Genomic DNA, 19,245 nt, shown 5'->3' on the forward strand with positions numbered 1-19,245 from the left:
ACTACTGAGAGGGGAGGGGTGAATCAGTAGATAGAAAACTAACTAAACTTTCACCAAACTCAAAAACAACCTCTCAAGACAAAATCAAAACTAACTGGTTCAAACATTGAAATAGAAATTGCAATATCACTATCAAGTATACCAGTTGACTGTCATATCAGAATAATAGTAAAACAACTCTGAAACTCTCAAACATTTTGACCAAAAAATCCAAATACTTTATTGACAAAAGTAAAAGCACATTTCAGATTATAGCCAGTCATCATATCATATCTAAGTAGATTTAGCAGTTAATCAAATTAACCATAGCAAACATAACTACAAAAACATTCACCACTTGACACAATGATTTTGACGTGGAAACCCAAATGGGAAAAAAATAGTAGGGATGAATACCCACAAGTATTTTGAACTCTTTTCAAGTTTTCCTTGTTAGGAGCCAAGCTTGTTAAAGCTTTACAATAAGTCCTATTAAGAACATATCCTGTTAGGGCCCACCTGGTTAAGGGATCGACTATAATGCCCTACTAGAAGCAATACCATGTTAGGAGTAACCTCGGTAGAGGATTTGAAATCCAAGCTAATGGATCACCTAGTTAGAGGATTTAGATAACACTAATCCTATTAGAGCTTACCTGGTTAAGGGATTTGACTATTGTAATTGTTAAAGAACAACAAGGGTTTTCTGATTTGGTGAATAGCACTACACTACTTGATCAGATCCTTTTCATGCTCCTATCTTCCTTCACACATACTGCAGATACACCTTCTCGTTCAACAACCAATCACTTACATTCAACCAAAATTTCCAACACTACAACAAAACAACTCATTGACCTTATAAGCAAAACAATAGGTCCATAACACATCACAAACCTAAGATCTCATAGAGATGACAAACAAATCAGTTCAAGTATGATAGTTGGATTACATAGCAATCACTGCACATGATTCAAGACAACCGTGACCACCCCTTGATCACCAGTTTATCGATCCCTATAACTCATCACATGGTTTCTACTACATACAATGTACTCGCTCATTCCCAAGATAAAACCATTATCTCTACACGCCAAAACTATTTGAAACTATTCACATATACCATGCATATGTGGCATAATCATTATCACTCATCATTTGATCATAAACCAATACAACAAATTCACCAAGCTCCATTGGTTAGGGTTTTAGGGTTTAGCACATCAACAGGTAGGGTTACTGGTTGATCTCACTGCTTCTCTAGTAATATCAGTTTCCTTCACTATCCCACCTACCGATTGCAAAACATATCATTACAATGTCATTAGTGGTTATAATTGACATCAATGACAAAATAATAATTCATCAATGCAATCTTCATGCAAATCCCAAGAGGTGTATGCATATTTTAATAAGGCTAAAGTTTACTATTTTGGTATAACACTGATTCACCTCCCCCTCAGTGTTATTGGTTTCCAACAAAGTGGTGTTGGTGCAGGTTCTAGAAGGGATACAAGATGCTAATGGTGATTGTGTTTGTGCCTCAACTAATTGGAATCATTGCTTTAGCATGTGTGGATCTATTTAGGTCCGGTGCTATCTAGGTTATGGATGGGTTTCATGAAATGTGTTATTGGATCCTTTTGATGCTCCTCTGGGATGTTTTAATGGTTGGATGATATTTGTTTGGCCCCAAGCCGACATGATTTATGATTTTATTTTAGGGTTATGTAATGAATTTATTGTATTATCATTTAGGTGGCCTACCTAATTGTTTAGGTCCTGGTTTTGCATAAATACATGTAATATCTCATTGTTGAATATAGGTGCAAGGAGAGAATAATGTAATAATCATGAGCAAAGGAATTGGTCAATCATAGTTGATCGAATTCGGTTTATGCAAGAGTTTTTATACCTCCAATATTGAGCTTAATCAAAACTGTAATCTGGCATGATTGATGCTATCACTGACAGTTCACCTTTCTAGATTTTTGTTCAATTGTTTTGAGGTGGCTAACCTCCTTTGTAGTCAGTGAGATTCCATTGTGATATGTAGTGTGCTCTAGGCAGTGTGTTTTCCTGCATGTGCAGGCCCCTATTATAATCACATACTTTTTACAGAAGTATCATCTGACTATGGGTAGAGTTTCCCACCATGGTTTTTCCCTTTATAGGTTTTTTCACATACAAATCATGGTGTTATGTGGTATGGATGCATGGTATTTATTCTCTAGTTTATTATTATGCTTTAATACTTAGTCTGCTATTCCGGTATTTGTTTTCTACTATTTCAGTAAAAGGTTTTAAGTGCTTTAATTTCACATAATCTTTTGACAATTGATTCACCCCCCTCTTAGTTGTCCATCAATTATCCTAACAATTAGTATTAGAGCCTGGTCCTCTTTTTGTAGAAGTTTAACTACTTGAGGAAGATCCTATGGCAGCTAGTAGTTCACCTACTATTTTCTAGAGGGATACCCCTAGGATTGATGGAATAAACTATGGAGTATGGAAAGTTTGGATGGAGACTCATTTAAGATGCATTGGGAAATAAATTTGGGAAATTACTCAGAAAGGTTATACTCCTTATGATCAACCATCTAGCAATCTTGCACTAGAAGACTTGGATAAGAACATTGACAATGACTGTGAAGCTAAAGAAGCCCTCCTTAAGTGCCTTATCAGAGCAGCAAATTATGGGATTATCAGATAAATCATCAGCTAAAGCTATATGGGACAAATTGGAGATTCTAAATGAAGGTGACTCCACTATTATGATTGCAAAACTTGAATGTTACCCGATAAGATATGAAAGGTTGAAGATGGGGAAGTTGAAATAATTTATGCATTCATGGAAAGAGTAAATTAAATTGTATTGAGAATTCAGTGATGTGGTGGGTCTCTGAATGAGGAATAAATTATTTCAAAAGTATTAAAGGTTTTTCCACTAGCATATAAGATGAAGGTAACTGCAATTAGTAAGCTAAGAACCATGCCTAATGCTTCTGTCAATAGAGATACTCTTGATGGGAAGATATCACCTTTTGAGCTTGAAGAATTTGGTCCTCTTGGAACTATAAAGATTGATAGTGCATTCAAGGGATCTACATCATCAACCAACAAGCAAGATTGGAGAGTTTTATATATAAAGGAATTGGAAGAAATAATGAAAGAAGATGAAGAGCTTGAGCAACTTGAAGCCGTGTTTGATAGGAGTTGAAGGAAAATATCCTTTCAAATATTTTTTTAGTCCCACCCGGTGCTGAGAGGGGAGGGGTGAATTAGCACTTGATCAAATTTTTACAATTTAACTTTTAACTTAAATCTACATTCATCTAATATCCAACAATATACTTAAGCACTGAAGTAAAATATGCAAGCATGAAAAGTTGACAGTGACACCAAGAAGTTATCTCATGGAAACCCAAATTGGAGAAAACCACGGTGTGAGTAGGAACTCACAAAATTTGTACTCTTTTGAAGTACACCCAGTGAGGAGCCATCCCTGTTAGAAGATTACAAAGACACTGTTAGGTGCCACCTGGTTAAGGGATTTTTTTCAAGGCCGGTTAGTGCCTTTACCCTGTTAAAGGTAGCCTAGTTAAAGGACTTAAGAACATCAATTAAGATGTCACCTAGTTAAGGGATTTTACAAAAGGGACCTATTAAAGTCCACCCGGTTAAGATATTTGTGTTGTAGTGGTTAGAAAGCAACAGATGGATGATCTGTTGAATAAGCTACTGATAGCTTGATTAGATCTCAATATGCATCACACTCAATCTAACCGGTTGTGTCTTCTCTGCACAACACCAATTTTATTCTTACACCTTCGGCTCTTCACTCAGCCAATTGTCTATCCCTTGGCACTACACTCTATTGGTCCTCTGACCTTTGGCTCTGTACTCTACTGGTTCTCTATCCTTCGACTCTACACTCTACTAGTTCTCTATCTCTCAACTTTGCACTTAGTTGATCTCCCTCAAACACACTCTACTCTACTAAAACCTCTTAGCACTTCCTCTCTCTATGCTCTTCACTTTGGATCACCTTCAACAAAATCTTCTTGTTGCAAATTTCATGATCAAAACATTCTGAATGAACTCAAGAACACTTTATACATTTTCTACCGACACTTTCAGGCATTCCCTCAATCAAAGGAATCATGGATTTCAGAAGATTTCAAATTCAAAATCTCCCACTCTTTCTCTGTGCACCTTCCAACACTTATGCCAAATGTTCAAAGAAATTTTGCCACTGCATCCTCCAAATATAGTAATTTCTAGGTCATGTTTAGTGAATTAAATGCCAACTAGAAATTTCACAGATAATCATGCTTGACTGCATGATAACTAAAATTTACCTTACCAACATATGATTTGGCATAGACAAAACTCACCAACTCATGTTTTGCCACCGCAACTGAATAACTGATCACCACTCCGAGATTTATAATGATCACCTATCTTCTTGCTATCATACCAGTGTATTGGTATGCCATTGTACTTCTATATTACTGATTCATCCTTTGATTGTTGGTTTGTAGTGCTAGCATCAAGTCTCTTCCCCTATTTTCCAATGAGATTCAGGTTTGCATACAAATTCAAGTTTTGTTGCCTGAGTCACCTTTTGTGACTTCATCATCATCAGAGTGAGTGATCTTTCTGAATGACAGAGTGGTTGGCTTAGTCTATCTTTCAAAACACCACTCTACTTATACTACTTCACTGGTTAGTGTCTTCATCGGTAAGTGTTCAACATTAATGACAAATATTAGCATATATAGCAGTTTGCTTGATTGACCGATTTTGTCAATGCCAACAATCCAACAATCTCCCCCTTTGGCATTGATGACAAACACTTGAGAATTTGGCTAATTTTATTTCCTTCATCTCTATACTAGTCCAGTCATTACTTCTGCCCCTAGTAATGAATATCTTTGCTTGTCACTAGTAATACTCTGATGCAACTACTTCAGCTCAATCACTACTTACCAACGCATTCTAATCATATCTCCTCCTTTGACAACAATGCCAAAGAGTCCTTTCTGTACACTTACAAGACTTCTCCCCCTAACTAGAGTAGTCCACACTCATCAATCTAGTCCTTTTAAAAAAACAAAAACAAACTTGAAACCATACTTGATTGTTGTAGAGCCCTGTTTGCTTACTTTACTAAATGGAGGGGCATAAACCCCAACTTACCTCTCAGATAGTCAAAGGTGTCCTTCTGTAGTGGCTTGGTGAAGATGTCAGCCACTTGCTCTTTTGTTGGTATGTACTCCAACATAACTTCCTTTTCTTGAACTTGTTCCCTTAGATAGTGATATTTGATGGCTATGTGCTTTGTTTTGGAGTGCATCACTGGTTTCTTGGATGTGTCAATGGCATTGGTGTTGTCATAATGAATCACTACCAGTCCAACCACTTTTTCTTGTATTCCTTCAAGCAGTTGCTTGATCCAAACTATCTATGTGCAATTGATTGCAGAAGCTACATACTCAGCCTCAGTTGTGGATTGAGATATGCAGTTTTATTTCTTACTTGTCCAAGATACAATCCTATCTTCAAGAAAGAATGCACCTCCACTAGTGCTCTTTATGTCATCTATGTTCCCAGCCCAATCTGAATCAATGAAGACACTTAAACTGAAGTCTCCCTTATGTGGATACCAAAGACCATACTCATTAGTCCCCTTTAGGTATCTAAATATTCTTTTGACTGCCACCATGTGAGTCTCTTTCGGGTTTGCAAAAAATATGGCAACCAAGCCAACATCTTGTTCTATGTCCGGTCTGCTATGTACTGTATACTACAACTTACTGATCATGGACCGGTAAAGTGTCTCATTCACTTCTTTAGCCTCATCATATTTAGATAGCTTGCAACCTATAACCATTGGAGTTCCAATAGGTTTGCAATCTTCCATTCCAAAAGTTTTTAGAATTTCCCTTATGTACTTAGTCTGATTGATGAAGATGCCATTCTTTAGTTGAGAGACTTGCAGGCCAATAAAAAACTTTATCTTCCCTATCATGGACATCTCAAATTCTTGTTTCATTTATTCTGGAGAGATTTTTCTCATCTCATCATCTCCCCCAAAGATGATGCCATTCACAAAGATCTCAACAATTAGGTGTTTTCCTTCAACTTCACTCTTCAGATATAGGTTACTATTATCACTGGTTCTTTTGAACCCTATGCTTAGTAGATATGAGTGTAACCTCTCATACTAAGCTCTTGATGCTTCTTTCAGCCCATACAGAGTCTTCTGCAACCTAAATACCACATTCCTTCCATCTTTAGATGCAAACCCTTCTGGTTGCTCTATGTACACTTCTTCCTCTAACACCCCATTTAAGAATGTCAATTTGACATCCATTTGGTAGACTTTATAATTTTTATAAGAAGCATACGCCAACAAAATTCTGACCCCTTCTAGCATGGCCACCGATGTGAAGGTTTCTCCATAGTCCAAACCTTCTTCTTGAGCATAGCCCTTACAGACCAATATTTCTTTGTTTCTTCTCACTTTATTGGTTTCATTCATTTTATTTCTCAACACCCACTTGGTTGCCTATTACATTTTTGTTTTTCAGTCTGGTCACTAGAGTCCATGTATCATTTTTCTCAATTTTCTCTAGTTCTTCCTCCATGGCTTTGACCCAATCATCATCTTTTAGAGCCTCTTGTGTTGTTTTGGGCTCAAAATGGAGAAAATCCAACCATTCTCTCTTTCTCTTCTTTTGGTTAGCACTCCTGCATCTTTGTCACCGATGATATTTTCTTCAGAGTGATTATTTCTGACATACTTAGCCAATACCAGTTCACTTCTCAGAGCTTCTTCTACTGGTTGTAGGTTCTACTTCATAGGATTCTTCATTTTCCACTTCAACGGGATCTTCTTCAGTAGGTTCCACTAGTACATTGTATTCGACCCCTTTATAGTCCTCTAGTTCACTCTTACTAGCCTATTTATTTTTCTCAGAGTACTCATCTACTTTGACATTTTCACTTTCGACAATTTTACTGATCCTTTTATTTAAACACTAGTATGCTTTGCTCTTTGTTGAGTAACCTAAGAAGGTTCATTCATCACTCTTGGGATCAAAATTTTCAGTGTACTCATCCCTCTTTATATAAAACCTACTTCCAAATACTTTGAAATAACAAACATTATGTGAGTATCCACTCCATAATTCATAGGGAGTTTTATTTGTCCCTTTCTTTACCTATATCGAGTTCAAAGTGTATTCAAGAGTGCTTATTGATTCTCTCTAGAAGATATGTGGAATGTCCTTCTATTTCATCAGAGTCCTTGCACAATCAATAAGAGTTCTATTTCTTCTTTCAACAACTCCATTTTGTTGAGGTGTTCTAGGTGCAGACATTTGCCTCATAATCCCCTGTTTCTCGTAGTAATTCATGAACTCTTGAAAGGTGAACTCTCATCCTCTATCTGATCTTAGATACTTTAGATTCTTTCCAGTTCCTCTTTCTACTTGAGCCTTAAAAACCTTAAACATGTGAAAGGCTTTAGATTTCTCCTTCAAGAATACAACCCACATCATTCTTGAGAATTCATCCACAAACAACATAAAATACGGATCTCCATAGAAACTCTTGGTTCTCATGGGACCACAAAAGTCTATATGAACTAATTCCAACACATATTTAGATGAAAAGGTTTTACTGCTAAAACTAGACCCGATCAACTTTCCTAGTTGACACTATTTGCACATAGCAGAATCTTTTGTGCCACAACTAACTGTCTTCAACCTTAGCCATTATGCAACTGCCTATGGTGGTGTCTATTAGAATCAATGACAGTCCCAAAGACATTGAGAGGGGGGGGGGGGTTGAATCAGTGTTTAACTGGTTAGCAGAAGATTTAACCTTATTAAGAACTTTACATCCCAAAATAGTGTACCGATAAATAAGAATTAATACAGTAAATAGGAATAATAGAGACAACATAGAAAACACACCATAACACAAGAAATTTAATGAGGAAACTCAGTGTGGGAAAAACCTTGGTGGGATTTGTGACCCACAATATTCACTCACTAGCCAATGAATAAATATTACTTACAATGAGGGGCCTGCACATCTAGGAAGGCTAGCAGCCTAGAGCTCACTGCTCAATCACAAAACAAAAGTCTCACTGACTTACAAAATGGATTATCAAAATCCAATACAATGTACTACTTAAGATCAGCATCAAGTATGTCAGGTTTAGTACCGGTTTAAGCTCAGTCCATTACCAAAACCTTCGTTGTCAACTATATCACCTTATACAAAAATATCAAGTATCATGTATCATCCTCTCTCATATACTACATACAAAATGACCTATAAGATGTCATAGATAGATATGAGTCTTTTACAATATACTATGTCAAATTTTACAAAAGTTGATTACAATATAAAATAGTAAACAAAATTTTATTCCATGTCAGCTTGAGTGTCGGTATCCATTATTGCTGCTACCAGTGAAGTGCCTATTGGTGAATGTAGAAGTCTATTGCTGGTGCTGTAACTGCCAATGGGTTGACAGATGAATGCCAGTTGGTTGCCATCAATGAAAACATCAACTATTCTCATAAGAGTGTAGAATGCCAACAATCTCCCCCTTTGGCATTGATGGCAACACTCATGAGAAAATTCCAAACCTATTCCAAAAACTAAATTCCAAAAAGTTTCCAAAAAGATGTGCTCCCCTTGAGCAAATGATCTCCTCTGAATAATCATTTTTCTCTCCACTACTGCCCCTTTGACATCAATGACAAAGGTTGTCAAAAACTGTCAAATGAGCACAAAAATTTCATCTCAAAGTCTATAACTGGTTGATTACAATCTGAAAGATATCTGCTAAAACTAAATTAAGATTTTGCATAAACCTTTTGCTGTCATTTAAGGTTGCCCCAGTCTGTTGGATCGTGTTGGTGAGATGATGCATGTACTCTTCCAGTGATCATTCTCCTTGAAGTAATGCCTTGGATATTTCCATTCTCTTAGATATAAGGTTGTCCAAATTGGGACCAATTTTATTTTTTAGTTCTTTGATTTGAGACCTTATCCTTGCCTCTTCTTTCTCAGGTTTCTCTAGTTTTTCTTCAAAGCCTACCATTTCTTCCTCAAAAACTGATATGTGGCCGGATGAGCCAATTATGTTATCAGCTATGTCTTCAATTTCTTTCTACATTTTACTAATTTCCTTATCAATATCCTCTGTCAGAATGTGTGGTTTGCATGTTTCTCTATACAACTCTTTTTATTCCAAAATTGTAGAGTTCAGTGTTAGTAATAATGTATTCAGGTGTCCAGTGCACTTCTTTATCATGTCATCAAAGAATTTGTTCTTCTCCTTTTCAACTCTATCATTTATTGTGTCCTCATTTACTTTATCAACTATTATTACATTGTCTAATTTACCTAAAGAAACCTTAACATGATCTATGTTACATTTCAGTGCAATCAATTTAAGAATTGGTATGGTGTCGTCAATTTCTTTGTAGGCCAAAGCATTGCAATCCGTTATCTTTTTGATTGAATCCAGAAGTACCTCTATTACATTAGTAGGTCTGAATTCACTTGTTGATGTGTTAGCTGTCTGACCAATTGCCTTTAATACCTTTGTTCTTCCATCAATAGTAGCCATTTTGCTTGTGTTTACCTCTAGTGGATCAGTCTGTGTTTGCATCTCAACTAATAAGGGTTTCTGAGACTGCCTTGATTTCATAGTGACTATTAGTTTCTCTGCCATATTATGTACCTCTACCTCAGTAGATTTCTCTATATGCTCAACTATCAGTATCTTAGTCTCCACTGGCCTTATGCCAGCATCTATTCCTTTAGTAGGTTTCTCTATTTCTAATGATTGCTCTGTTTGGGTTGGGATCTCAACCTCAACAGTCTCTACCAGTTTCTCAGCCATGTTGCCACAATCCACATTGTCATCCTTAACTTCTGCACTGTACTTGTCCACAACAATATTCACTTTTTGAGTGTCCACATTCATGGTGAATAGTATCTCAAATTTAGGATTAGTGTCATCATGTGTGACACCTTCAATGTCAATAACCGGTGGATCATTAGTATATACCAGTGCAGTATCCAAAGGTGGTGGTAAATTGTCAGTGATCTTGATGTTTGGAATACCACCAACTTTACCTTTTCCCTTGTCCTTATCCTTCTGATACACTTTGAATGTTTTCTTTGGCTGGTTCATTTCCTCTTGTTTTTCCTTCTCCACAAAGAATATATACTAGTTATCAGCAGTTTCATCTACAATCTATTTTACTCTACCTACCATTAACTTACTTGTCGGTGACCACTGGCAAAAATAGATCAGTTAGCCTCTGAGATTATTTCATCAATTTCCTCTTTTGAGTTTACTGGATGTATAGCTAGAAGTTTTTCAACTTTTAGTTTCTTATCTAATTCTATCACTGTGGTCCTTTATGCCTCCAATCTCCTATACAGATCAATGGGTAAGTCATCCACTACTTCAATTAAAACCTTTTTGTATATATCCAGATGTAAAATTATACTATTCTCAATGCTTTCTTATTTGAATCATTGAATGTGTTATACAGTTTGTGTACATTGGCCAAATTTCCATCAGCAGTTATTTCATTTAGTAAATCATTTAAAGAAGAGGTGACAGGTTGTTGTTTCTTCATTGGTGTTAATTTATTTGGTGCTCCCTTACTGCCTATTGTTTCTTCCTTAAAGTCCTTGTTCTCTTGGGTGAAGGAGAGGGTACCGGTGAAGGTTTTCTCTTCCTCTCAACTCTCTTAAACTCTACTAGTTTCTCACTATCAGAAGATGTGCCAATCGGTGAAATGTGTGCCTCTGGTTGCAGTCATTCCAGATCACTAGCCGATATCCCACTGATGTTCATTACATTTTCTTTGATTTCCTATACTTTCTTTGATGCATCCCTAATGTATTTTTCTCTTTTCTTCCTTTGCTTCAATATTTTCACATCACTTTCAATAGTTTCAACACTACCAAAAACTTGTTCTGTTGGTTCTCTTGGCACATCTAACGAAGCTTTTGCATAAGTCTCAATAATGTTGAGATCCACTTCATACCCCATTTCAGTCACCCATACAGTTCTAGGGAGTATAGCTTCCATCCATGTCACATCCTTCTTGATGACAAAACAGATTTCTTTGTCATATTTGTCCACTACACTTTGAGGTAGTATTTCTCTAGTTTTCATTTTTGCTTGAAAAGCTTTAAAGCATTCAGTTATGTTGTTGTCCTTTGTAGTTCCCATGCTGGTAAAAGCTTCCTATAATTGTTTTCTTTTAGCTGCCTTAAAGTATTATGAATGCTTGAAAATATCACTTCACACCTTCGCCTTGAATGCCTTTTCTCTTTTTTGCGCTCTCTGTTAATTTGAATGCTCGGTGAATAAAAAATGAGGGAAATCCGATGACTTATAATGACTTTTCTCTTACCAACCACATTAAATGCTCACTGGTTAAGTGAAAAATTAAAACATCTTCTGGTAAAGAAGAAATCTATCTTCTCACCATCGACCAAGGGTAATCTGCATGATATTCAATTTTCTACAATACCCCCAAAGGGTTACTTCTTAGTTGGATGAAGATACTCCTACTGGTGGAGGGTTACTCTGTTTTACTGATATAGAGATAGTTTCATCAACATTCTGATCTCTCTTCCTAATCCATTGTTTTGAAAATTCTTGCTTTACCCTTCTACCTTTTCTTTGCCTTTCAAATTGGATCCTTTCTTATTTGTTGGTGAAGTCTTTCTTCTACAAAATTTAGCAATGTGTCCAATTTTATTACAAGCATAACAAGTCACATTATTCATCTGAATAGCCTTTCCATATCCTATGCCGGTTTGTGTTCTGCATTGATTAGATAATTGTCTATATCTTCCACAAACATAACATTTCACATTCATTCTATAATTTTCTAAATTATGACCAACTTTGTTGCATTTGGAACATTGACCGGTGGGTGCATTAATATTCTAATTGTTTCTAAATCTACATTGATTTTCTTTATGACCATATTTGTTGCAATTGAAACATTTGCCATTAAATTTATAAGCATTAGGTTGTCTTACCAGTTTGTTCTGATCTAGATTGTTTGCAGTACCGAAACTTTCTCCAACTTCAAATCCAAGTCCATTTGTATCTCCATTAGGTTTCTGACTTTTCAGCATGTCATCAAGTTCCTCTGAACTTTTCTTGAATTTCTCTTTGTGTTTATTTGTAGTAGCAAACTCATTTTCTAGAATTTCCTTTTGTCTCATAAGCTCAATTTTATCATGTTGCATGTGAAACAAATCTGTCTTCAACATATCATTTTCATGACTAAGTCTTAGATTTTCATTTCTAGCATCATTGAGTCTCCTAGTCAAGTAATTTTCATTTTTCTTTCTGTCTTCAATGTCTTTACAAAACCTCATTCTCATATCTTTCATTTCATTCTTCATAGTACTATTTTCTTGTCTCAACTTGTTTGCAAGTTCTCTAAGAGTTTCTTTTTCATCATCCTCATTCTATATCTACATATGAAGTTTTTTTATTTTGTTCTTTGCAATAACCAAGTTTTTTTGAAGTGCCATAAGAAATTCTTGAGCAGTTTTAAGTTCTTCCTCCAATCTGATGTTCTTCACTTTTTCTGTATCATAATCTACAAGAGCTCCTTCCAATTGTTTCCTTAAGTTCTCCATCTGTACCAGTGTCAGAATCTTCCTCAAACTGTTAGGCTTTTGAAAATAGAGGACCAGGCTTTGATACCAATTGTTAGAATCAATGACAGTCCCAAAGACATTGAGAAGGGGGGTGAATTAGTGTCTAACTAGTTAGCAGAAGATTTAACCTTATTAAGAACTTTGCATCCCAAAATAGTGTATCGATAAATAAGAATTAATACAGTAAACATGAATAATAGAGATAGCATAGAAAACACACCATAACACAAGATATTTAATGAGGAAACCCGGTGTGGGAAAAATCTTGGTGGGATTTGTGACCCACAATATTCACTCACTAGCCAATGAATAAATATTACTTACAATTAGGGGCTTGTACATGCAAGAAGGCTAGTAGCCTAGAGCTCACTGCTCAATCACAAAATAGAAGTCTCACTAACTTACAAAATGGATTATCAAAATCCAATGCAATGTACTACTTAAGATCAACATCAACTATGCAAGGTTTAGTACTGGTTTAAGCTCAGTCCATTACCAAAACCTTCACTGTCAACTATATCACCTTATACAAAAATATCAACTAACATGTATCATCCTCTCTCATATACTACATACAAAATGACCTATAAGATGTCATAGATATGTGAGTCTTTTACAATATGCTATGTCAGCTTTTACAAAAGATGATCATAATATAAAATAGTAAACAAAATTTTATTCCATGTTGGCTTGAGTGTCGGTATCTATTATTGCTCCTGCCACTGAAGTGCCTACTGGTGAATGTAGAAGTCTATTGTCGGTGCTGGTAACTGCCGGTGGGTTGACAGATGAATGCCAGTTGGTTGCCATAAATGACAACATCAACTATTCTCATAAGAGTGTAGAATGGCAACAATATCTAGATGAAACAGATTGCCTCTTGACTATTTACCGGTGGCAATCAGACTTCCTGATTTATCATTTATTTTACATATTCCTTCATTGAATTCTAATCGGTAACCTTTATTGTTAAGTTGTGCAACACTTAAGAGAATATATTTTAACCCTTCTACCTAATAGACATCATCACAATTTGTCTTATCATTTAGGGCTATAGACCCCTTACCTTTTACTGCAGAAGGAGCATCATTTCCAAATCTCATAGTTCCTCCATTGCAATCCTCCATACTAAGGAATTTGTTTCTATTACTGGTCATGTGGTGAGTACAACCACTTTCGATAACCCATTCTCCACACTGATTTGTACTAGAGATCAATACCATATCTCCTTCCTCTGTGCTATCCTCCTTGACTATCATAAATGCAATGCCATCTCCATTAGATCCTTTTGATTCTTCATCAACGACTCCTTCTACAAGATAACACTCCTTCTTGCTCTTGTCCCTGTAGCCTCTTAAATTATCCTTTCTATCTCTATCATTGTTAGGACATCTTGAAGAAATATGACATATCTTATTATAGGAGAAGAACTTTAAGGGTAATTTACCTTTGTACTTTCCTTTTCCTCTTGGAAATCTTCTTGCCAATAGAGCTTGAATTTCATCTTTCTCTTGTTCCTTAGATAGCAGATTGTCACTTTCATAGGAATGACTTGTTCTGGTAGTAGAACTACTATTGGTTTGTTTCCTTCTCCTTGTTCGTGCATGCATCATGGAGGCTTTGAAAGCAGCATCAATCTTTGGTATGCTTTTGTCATAATTGCTCAATTCAAAAATAGTCAACTTACCAATTAGTGAGTCAAGAGTTACACTGACTGTTCCCAAGGATTTGAGTTTCTGGATAGCAGAGACTCTTATGGCATATTGTGGTAGCAAGGTTCTTAGGATTTTTCTAACCACATCCTCCTCCTCAAGCTTTCCTCCAGCACTTTAACTAGATTTTACTACATCCTTTATCCTCTTGCTATATTGCTCTATGTTTTCTCCTTCCTGCATCCTCATCTCATCATATTTTCCTCTTAGGCTATCTACTTTGGCCATTTGAACATGAGGATCTCCCTCATACACTGTCTTCAGCTTATTCCATATCTAAAAAGTTGTATTCAAATCTTGTACCTTAGAAAATTCATTATCAGAAAGAGTGGTAACAATCAGATCCATAGAAGCAGTATTATCTTGCCTTTCCTTGATATGTTCCAGAGTAAGAGTCCTTGAAGGTTCATTTTACTTTGTGATTACATGATTCTAGTAGTATTCATGTAGGCATCTTAGATAGAGTTTCATTCTTCCACACCATAAGATGCAATTCTCCTTAGAGAACTTAGGACCCTCCTTACACATAATCTTGGATCTCTCCTTAAGATGATTAAGCTTCTTTTGATTCTAAGGACCTAATGGTCTAATACTAATTGTTAGTCCCAACCGGTGCTGAGAGGGGAGGGGTGAATCAACAATTGATCAAATTTTCACAATTCAACTTTTAATTGAAATCTGTATTCATCTAATATCCAACAATATACTTAATCACTGAAGTAAAATATGCAAGAATGAAAAGTTGACAATGACACCAAGAAGTTATCTTGTGGAAACCCAAATGGGAGAAAACCACAGTGTGAGTAGGAACTCACAAAATTTATACTCTTTTGAAGTATGCCTAGTGAGGAGTCATCCCTATTAGGAGATTACAAAGGCACTGTTAGGGGCCACCCAATTAAGGGATTTTGTTCAAGGCCGGTTAGTGCATTTACCCTATTAACATGTCACTCGGTTAAGGGATTTTAGAAAAGGGACCTATTAAAGTCCACCCAGTTAAGGGATTTGTGTTGCAGTGGTTAGAAAGAAACATATGGATGACTTGTTGAATTAGCTACTAATAGCTTGATTAGATCCCAACATGCATCACACTCAATCTACACTAGTTGTGTCTTCTTTGTACAACATTGGTTTTCTTCTTACACCTTCAACTCTTCACTCAGTCAGTCATCTATCCCTCGACACTGCATTCTATCAGTCCTCTGACCTTTGGCTCTGCACTTTGTCAGTTATTTTTCCTTTAGCTCTGCACTCTCCCTGTTCTCTATCTCTCAACTTTGCACTTAGTCGATCTCCCTCAAACACACTCTACTCTGCTTAAACCTCTTAGCACTTCCTCTTTGTATGCTCTTCACTTTGGATCACCTTCAACAAGATCTTGTTGTTGTAAATTTCATGATCAAAACTTTTTGAATGAACTCAAGAACACTTTGTACATTTTCTGCCGACACTTTCAGTCGTTCCCTCAATTAAAGCAATCATGGATTTCAAAAGATTTCAAATTCAAAATCTCCCACTCTTTCTCTACGTGCCTTCCAAAATTTCTACCAATTGTTCAAACAAATTCTACCACCGTATCCTCCAAATATAGTCATTTCTGGGTCTTGTTCAGTCAATTAAGTGCCAACTAGAAATTCCACAGATAATTATGCTTGACTGCATGATAACTGAAATTTACCTTACCAACTTATGATTTGGTGTAGACCAAACTCACCAAATCATATTTTCCCACCGCAATTGAATAACCGATCACTGTTTCAAGATTTATGTTGATCACCTATCTTCCTTTTGTCATACTGGTGTATCGGTATACCACTACACTTCTATATTACCAGTTCATCCTTTGATTGCTAGTTTGTAGTGCTAGCATCAAGTCTCTTCACCTGTTTGCCAATGACATTCTGGTTTGCATACAACTTCAAGTTTTCTTGCCTGAGTCACCTTTTGTAACTTCATCATCATTAGAGTGACCGATCTTCATGAATGAAATACCAATTGGCTTAGTTTATCTTTCAAAACACCACTCTACTTATACCACTTCACTAGTTATTATCTTTACTGGTAAGTGTTGGACACCAATAACAAATCTTAGCACATATATCGGTTCTCTTGATTGACTAGTTTTTTCAATGCCAACAATCCAACATGTTTTGCATGTAATAAGATAGGTCATTTTGCATCTAGATTTCCTAAAAGGAATTCAAAATTAGAGGAAAGAGAAAGAAGATATTTTAAGCCTAACCCTGATTATCATATCAAGCATAAGTATAGGAGAAACAAAGACAAATCATGCTACTATGATGATGAGGAAGGAGTAACTGATGATTCAGAGGAAGAAACAATAGGAGATTTAACTAGTGGATCTGACAATGGAAGAGATTGGGTATTCTATGTTATAAAGGAAGATGATCTAGAACCAGTTATCAAAAATGAGGAAAAGGCCCTTGCAGCAAAAGTTGAAGAAAAATATGAATGGGTAATAGATAGTGGATGTTCTCATCATATGACAAGAGACAAAAGAAAGTTTCTATCCCTACAAGAATTTGATGGTGATCAAGTCAGATTTGGTAATGACAAAGCATGAATGATCAAAGGAAGAGGAATCATTTCATTGGATGGTAAGCATAACACTAAAAATGTGTATTATGTTAAAGGTCTAAAGCATAATCTTTTGAGTGTAGGATAGTTGGTAGAGAGAGGTTTTCAATTACAGTTCAAGGATGGAAAGTGCAAAATCATTAACAAATCAAGATTGGAGATTGCAACTAGTACACAGATAAAAGGTAACATTTTTCACTTAAACTTTGGTGAAAATACATGTTTGATTGCACACACTGATGAAAGTTGGCTATTTCACAAGAGGTTGTGTCATGTAAATTTTGATTACATTGTAAAGATTAGTTAAACTAAGGTAGTTAGAGACTTACTTAAGATTGTGAAGCCTCATAATCTAGTATGTAAGGAATGTCAAATGGGTAGGCAAGTCAGAAATTCTTTTAAGAGAATACCTGATAAATCTAATTATATTCTTGATTTCATTCATACTGACCTATGTAGTCCTACTAGTACACGAAGCTTTCAAGGAGATAGATATTTCATGTTAATCATTGATGACTATTCTAGAATGATGTGGGTTACTTTTCTAATGGAGAAATATGAATCCTTTGAAAAATTCAAGATCTTTAAAGCTATGGATGAAACAGAGATAGGGATGAAAATGAAGTGTTTAAGATCATATCAAGGTGGTGAATTCAAATATGGTGAGTTCAATAGCTATTGTGAGAAAAGTGGCATTAATAGATAGTTATTTGCACCTTGGACACCTCAGCAGAATGGCATACTAGAAAGGAAGAATAGAACCATCTTGGATGCAACCAAAAGCATGATGATGAAAGATAATTTTCCTCATATCTACTAGAGAGGAGAATTAAGTACAATTATTTATACATTCAATAGAGTTCATATTAAAAGAGATACCCGTAAGACACCTTATGAATTATGGTTTGGTCATTCCCCTACTCTTAAGTATTTTAGAATTTTTGGAAGTAAGCGTTATATCAAAAGAGATGATTCAATTGGAAAATTTGATCCTAGATGTGATGAAGGAATATTTTCTTGGTTACTCAACTAAAAGGAAAGCATATAGATGTTATAACAAAAGATTGCAGAGAATTGTGGAGAGCACTAATGTGAAGGTGGATGAGAAACATAAAGACCAAGCTAAATCTTATGACAAAGAACCGACAATGGAAATGATCATAACTAATCCGATAATGCTTGTATTAGAATAATATATTGAACCAGTTACCCTTACATCATCAGAAAATTCAACACTAACTGAAGAGTACCACAAAGAACCTTAAAATCATAAAACACCAAGGTATGTAAGATTAAATCACTCTAAAAATCAAATCATTGGAGATAAAAAACAAGGGAGTTATGACAAGAAGAAGATTAGCAAATGAAAAGGTATGTCTTATTTCTCAAATTGAACCGACATCAGTAATTGAAGCTTGTAAAGATGAATGTTGGATGAAAGCCATGGAAGAAGAATTAGATTAGATAGAAAAGAATAATACATGGACTTTGGTTCCCTGGCCTAAAAACAAAAATGTGATTGGAACTAAATGGGTTTTTAGAAACAAACTGAATGAGGATGGAAAAGTTAATATAAATAAGGCTAGATTGGTCTACAAAGGATATTCTCAAAAGGAAGGAATTGATTATGGTGAAACTTTTGCACCGATAGCTAGAATTGAAGTTGTTAGACTATTTCTTGCCTATGCAGCCCATAAGAGCTACAAAGTCTATCAAATAGATTTGAAGTGTGCATTTCTGAGTGGAGAACTTGAAGAGGAAGTCTTTATTGAGAAACCTGATGGATTTTCATTAACAAATGATAAAAAAAAGGTTTGCAGATTAAGGAAAGCCCTATATGGATTAAAACAGGCTCCTAAAGCTTGGTATGCAAGGTTGGATAAGTATCTTTTGAATCTTGATTCTATAAAAGGTAATGCTAATAGTAACCTATACTGTAAGATCACTAAAAATAATATTCTGATTATTGAAGTATTTGTTGATGATATCATTTTTGGAGTTGAAGAAACAAATTGTGCATGGAATTCTCTGACAATATGAAGAATAAATTTGAAATGTTTATGACTGGTGAAATAAGGTTTTTTCTAGGTTTGCAGATTAATTAGACTAACAAAGGCATCTTTATCTATCAAACTAAATATCTAAGGGAATTATTGAAGAAATTTGGTTTGGAAAACTCAAAACCAGTTAGTATTCCTATGGTTAGAAGTGAAAAGTT

Source organism: Cryptomeria japonica, chromosome 9 (genome assembly GCF_030272615.1).
Source record: "Cryptomeria japonica chromosome 9, Sugi_1.0, whole genome shotgun sequence".
In the NCBI taxonomy this organism is placed as follows: Eukaryota; Viridiplantae; Streptophyta; class Pinopsida; order Cupressales; family Cupressaceae; genus Cryptomeria; species Cryptomeria japonica.